A 6,245-nucleotide genomic window follows, 5' to 3' on the forward strand; every position below is an offset into this window, starting at 1 on the left:
TTTTTATGTTTGTTGAGTAAACATTTTATTTACAAATATTTATTGAAGTATACAGAAAATGCACTAAGCCATACGTATACAGTGTAATGAATTTTCTCAAAGCGAACACCCTCATATCACCAGTACCCAGATCATAAAACAGAACCTGGTCAGCACCCCACAATCTCTCTTCAGGACCCTGTTTAGAGACAGTCAACACTTACAGTTATTTATTATAGTTGTATGCCACAAAATGGAGAGAACTTACAGAAAGTGAGGGAAATATGCTGAGAAAGAACAATTTCAATCATATGATTTCATTTAAAGTAATACATGGTTACATTAAAAAACAATGTATTCCACAAGAAAATGAAAAAACATTTGACCGTCATATGAATTCTGCATAGAGAAGGTTTTTCTGGTTATAACTCTAGGAAAAGACATTACAAAGTGGAAGACTTCTCAATTTGATAATATACAAAATAAAAACTTCCTGACATAAAAATCACCATGAGTAAAGAATTAATGGAGAATATTACCAAGACAAAGAAGACAAATAGATATCATTAATATAAAAAGGCCTGTATAATTCAATAAAACAATCCTCAATAGATAATGAACAGGTGACATGAATAAACAATCAGTGAGATAATTAAATAAATTGGTTAACAGACATGGGGAAATGATTCCCTTACCAATGATCTAAGAAATGAAAATGAAAACAGGGATATCATTTTGGCTGTGATTAGTTACGATGAAGGGGAAAATGTAACATCAAAATCTTAGAGGACGCAGTAAAAAAGGTACTCTCATTTGGGTAGTTTGGCACCATGGATAAAGAGCCCTAAAAATGTTCTACTTAGACATCCTACTTCTGAAAATACTAAAGGTAACAGACTATACATATAAAAATGGGTTCTTGGCTGGGCGTAGTGGCTCATGCCTGTAATCCTAGCACTTTGAGAGGCTGAGGCAAGAGGATTGCTTAAGGCCAGGAGTTTGAGACCAGCCTGGGCAACACAGCAAGAACCCGTCTCTACAAGAAATAAAAGATTAGCTAAGTGTGGTGGTGCATGCTTGTAGTCCCTGCTACAGGGAGGCTGAGACAGGAGGGTCACTTTGGCACAGGAGTTCAAGGCTGCAGTAAACTATGATAGCCACCGCCCTCCAGCCTGGGTGACATAGAGAGACTCTGCCTCAAAGAAAGGGTTCTTTCTGAAATGAGATCATGTCGCTTGCAGGGACATGGATGGAGCTGGAAGTCATTATCCTCAGAAAACTAAGGCAGGAACAAAAAAGCAAGCACCTCATGTTCTCACAAATGGGAGCTGAACAATGGTAACACATGGACACAGGGAGGGGAACAACATACACTGGGGCCTGTTGAGGGGTGGGGCGGTGGGAGGAAGAGCATTAGGAAAAATAGCTAATGTATGCAGGGCTTAATAACTAGGTGATGAGTTGATAGGTGCAGCAAACCACCATGACACACGTTTACCTATGTAACAAACCTGCACATCCTGTACATGTATCCCAGTACTTAAAATAAAATATAAAGGGTTTTTTTTTTTAAGATACTTTCCTTGCATCATTACTTGTAATAGTAAAAATTTAGAAACCTCCTAGTCATCCAAAGATAGTTAAATGTTATGTAAATCATGGACCTTTCTTCTGATATAATCTTAGACAAATGTCTAGGAAGAGTGAATTAATATGAAGACAACGAATGTTACAGGGTAAGTGAAAAAGTATATAAAATTGTACCTATAATATTTTCTCAACAAAGTAAAAGACAAAAACAGTTAGAAAAGGATAGGAGAGAAATGATGTAAAATATAACAGTGGTTGTCTTTAAATGAAGTGATGGTGTTTTCTTCTTTTTCCTACTTTTTTTAATAAAAATTTTTAATTTTATGGATACATACTAGTTGTACATATTTATGGGGTAGATGTGATATTTTGATACAAGCCTATGATGTGTAATGATCAAATCGGGGTAACTGGAAGAGCCATCACCTCAAGTGTTTATAATTTCTTTGTGTTAGGAGCATTCCAATTCCACTCTTTTTGTTTTTTTGAAATACACAACAGAGCATTGTTAACTATAGTCACCCTCTTGTGCTACCAAACACTAATCCTATTCTTTCTTTCTAACTGTTTTTCTTTTTTTTGAGACAGAGTCTCCCTCTGTCACCCAGGCTGGAGTGCAGTGGCACAATCTTGGCTCACTGCAACTTCTGCCTCCCGGGTTCAAGTCATTCTCCTGCCTCAGCCTCCTGACTAGCTGGCATTACAGGCATGTGCCACCACACATGCCTAATTTTGTAGGCATACTAATCACATACTAATTTTGTATTTTTAGTAGAGATGGGATTTCACCACGTTGGCCAGGCTGGTCTCGAACTCCTGACCTCAAGTGATCTGCCCACTTTGGCCTCCCAAAGTGCAGGGATTACAGGTGTGAGCCTCTGTGCCTGGCCTCCAACTGTATTTTTGTACCCATTAACCTACCTCTCTTTATTTTCCCCCTCCCCAATACTTTTCTGTGCCTCTGGTAACCATTATTCTACGCTCTAGCTCCATGAACTCAATTTTTCTTAGCTTCCACATATGAATGAGAATATACAATATTTGTCTTTCTGTGCCTGGCTTATTTCACTTAACATAATGTCCAGTTCCATGCATGTTGTTGCAAATGACAAAGTTTCATTTTTATGGTTGAATAACATTCCACTGTGGCTATGTACCACATTTTCTTTATCCATTCATCCACTGATGAACACTTAAGTTGGTTCCAAATCTTGGCTATTGTGTTCTACTGAGTTAGCAGCTCAGTCTATGACTGACAGACTTCACTCAATGACAAGAAATACTGAAAAGATCTGGGAAGGGTCACATACTTCGACTTTCAGGGACTATTTCTAAGTCCAGCTTAGGAAGCACATAGAAACCCACTAGGAGGTTTTTTTTTTCTTTAAGTTCTGGGGTACATGTGCACAACGTGCACCTTTGTTAAATAGGTATACATGTGTTGTGTTGGTTTACTGCACCTATCAACTCAACATTTACATTAGGTATTTCTCCTAATGCTATCCCTCCCACCGCCTCCCATCCCCAACAGGCCCAAGTATGTGATGTTCCCCTCCCTGTGTCCATGTGTTCTCATTGTTCATCTCCCACTTATGAGTGAGTACACGCAGTGTTTGGTTTTCTGTCCTTGTGATATTTTGCTGAGAATGATGGTTTCCAGTTTCATCCATGTCCCTGCAAGGGACATGAACTCATCCTTTTTTATGGCTGAATAGTATTCCAGGGTATATGTGTGCCATATTTTTCTTTATCCATTCTATTATTGATGGACATTTGGGTTGGTTCCAAGTCTTTGCTACTGTGAATAGTGTCACAATAAACATACGTGTGCATGTGTCTTTATGGTAGCATGATTTATAATCCTTTGGGTATATGCCCAGTAATGGGATTGTTGGGTTCAATGGTAGTTCTTGATCCTTTAGAAATCACCACATCATTTTCCACAATGGTTGAACTAATTTACACTCCCATCAACAGTGTAAAGGTGTTCCTATTTCTGAAAACTACTAGGTTTTTAACCTCTCATTATTACAAGTAATGATGCAATGAAATAGTTTCATAAAATTATTTTAATGAGTATGTATTGCAGGACATATAAGAAAAATAAATCAGGATTTAAAACTAAAGAATTAAGGGCTTGTCCCAATAACTTACTGTCAGAGTCTTTAGCTCTAATCTCAGTTGGATGACTTGGGACCAGTTCTCTGATCTATTTGTGCCTAGTGTCTTCTAGAACAATTCTGGTTCTGTTAGTCCTACCAAAATGTGTGCCTTTTTGGTTGTTTTCTGCATGTGGAAGTTAATCCCTGTGAGTGAGCTGCTTCCTAAGCTGGACTTGGAAATGGACTTGAAGTATGTGACTCTTCTCAGATCTAGTCAGTATTTTTTCTCATTGAGTGAGGCCTGTCAGTCAGACTGAGCTGCTAACTGTGCTTCCTTCAAGAACCTAAGTTCTATCTGATGTCATTCTTTTGGTGGTTCCCACTCTCTGATATGAATCTGCTTGGGTACCTCTCCCCACTAATTATATCATCCTGTAGGAATTGCTGGCCACTCCATCTCTCCAGGCTGTAGCTCTGTCCCTGGCCAGTGGATCCTATTCCAGTCCTGCCACATCAGGCATTCCTCATTTGTTAAACCTGCCTGTAACACTGAGCATTCATCCTGCCTTGGATTTGAGTTTTTCAAGATTGTAATAGAGAAGTTCAATTAGGAAGGCATTCAGAAGAGCCAGGGCTTCTGCTGTGGGGCAGGACTCTTTATTGAGTAGTGCATTTTCTCAAGCCAAAGAGTCTCCACAAAGCCTCTTTCATGTCCCTCTTCCTCAGGCTATAGACAAAAGAGTTCAGCATGGGGGTGACCATTGTGTATACAACGGATGCAATCATTCCAGTATCTGCTAGTAGGAATGAAGGCTGGAAATACACCAGAAACAGGGTTCCATAGAAAAGAGTGATCACTGTCAGGTGACAGCCACAGGTAGAGAAGGCTTTGTGTTTCCCCTCAGCAGAGGAAACTCTGAGGATGGTGTGCACGATGTGGGCATAAGAGACTAGGACACAGATGAGAGGGACAACACCAGAAAGAGTGGCTTCAGTGAACATCATGAAGTGAAAGACCTTGATGTCTGAACAGGCAAGTTTGAGAAGTGGGAAAAGATCACAGAAAAACTGTGGGATGGAATGGGAGGCCCAGAATGAGAATCGAATGATCAGGAGAATGAGTGAGAAAACCTGGAGGTGGGAGCAGAGTCAGGACATGGCCGCCAGCAGCAGGCAGGCTTGGGGATGCATGATCATGTAGTGCACAGGAAGGCGGATGGCCACGTAGCGATCATACGCCATCATGGCCAGCAGGAAGTTATCTAGCAGGGCTAGTGTCATGAAGAAGTGCATCTGCATGAGGCACCCAGTATAGGAGATGGTGTGATGTTGTGTCTGGATATTCACCAGCACCTTGGGGACAATGGTGCAGATCAAACAGGTATTGATGAAGGACAGATTTGCCAGGAAGAAGTACATGGGGTGTGGAGACAAGGGTCAGAACCAATGGCTTGAAGGATGAGCAGGTTCCTTAACACAGTGACCAGGTACATGCCCAAGAAGAGCCCAAACAGGAGAGGCTGCTGCTCTGGGTGCTCAGAGAAGTCCAGGAGCAGGAAGTTAGAGATGCTGGTCTCTTTTTCTTTTTTTTTCTTTTTTGAGACGAGTCTCTCTCTGTTGCCAGGCTGGAGTGCAGTGGTGTGATCTCAGCTCACTGCAACCTCTGCCTCCCGGATTCAAGCAATTCTCCTGCCTCAGCTTCCCGAGTAGCTGGGACTACAGGTGGATGCCACCATGCCCAGCTAATTTTTGTATTTTTAGTAGAGACGGGGTTTCACCATGTTGGCCAGGCTGGTCTTGATGTCTTGACCTCGTGATCCACCCACCTCAGCCTACAAAAGTGCTGGGATTACAGGTGTGAGCCACTGCGCCCAGCTGAGATGCTGGTTTCATTTCTAATTTCTGTTTAAAGTAGAGTAGTTGGAGAAAAATCGTCCTCAAACATAGACTCCAAACATTTACATAACTCTAGGCTGTTTGTTTTCTGTGATCTTCTCAAAGAGCAAAGACATGTATTGGTGTCAGGCACGTAAACCTACATAAAGGCAAGAACCCTGGACAATGATAATACGAGATCTTTTTGGGGGTGATTTTTGCATTTTAGTTATCTAGCAATGTGTCCTGTAGACCTCCTGGATGAGGCTAAACTGGAGATCAGATGGAAAGACATTTCTAAATCTTAGTCTCCCTTCTTCATTCCCCACCCTTTTAAAATAGGAAAGCTATTCTATAGGTTTTTCATAGGTTTCAATTTTACAGTTTTTTCAAATTTGAGTAAAATATCTTGGGAATATGCATTTACTAGAAACTTATGAAGCAGACATGTGTTTTGTGTGTCTATGTGTGTTGGGGGAGAAGGGGTAACAATGTACTCTGGTTATAGCTGAGACTCAGGTATTCTTGGCATATTGGTAGTATCTACCCTCTTGATCTTTTGAAGAACCTTCAGCGGAACTAGCGTGGATAAAATAACTTTATAAACTCACAATAATTTAAAAATAAAAGATCCGGTCATAATTATCAACAGCATTATCAATGTCATCATCCATTAAGAGTGTTGGGTTTGGTGTCTTA

At 40.6% G+C, this 6,245-nt stretch overlaps 1 pseudogene; it reads right to left on the reverse strand.

The window, feature by feature from the left end:
- Positions 1-4,328: 4,328 nt before the first annotated feature.
- Positions 4,329-5,168, reverse strand: LOC126937263 (olfactory receptor 1G1-like; annotated as a pseudogene).
- Between the last annotated feature and the right edge of the window lie 1,077 nt (positions 5,169-6,245).

Source organism: Macaca thibetana, chromosome 15 (genome assembly GCF_024542745.1).
Source record: "Macaca thibetana thibetana isolate TM-01 chromosome 15, ASM2454274v1, whole genome shotgun sequence".
Classification (NCBI taxonomy): domain Eukaryota; kingdom Metazoa; phylum Chordata; class Mammalia; order Primates; family Cercopithecidae; genus Macaca; species Macaca thibetana.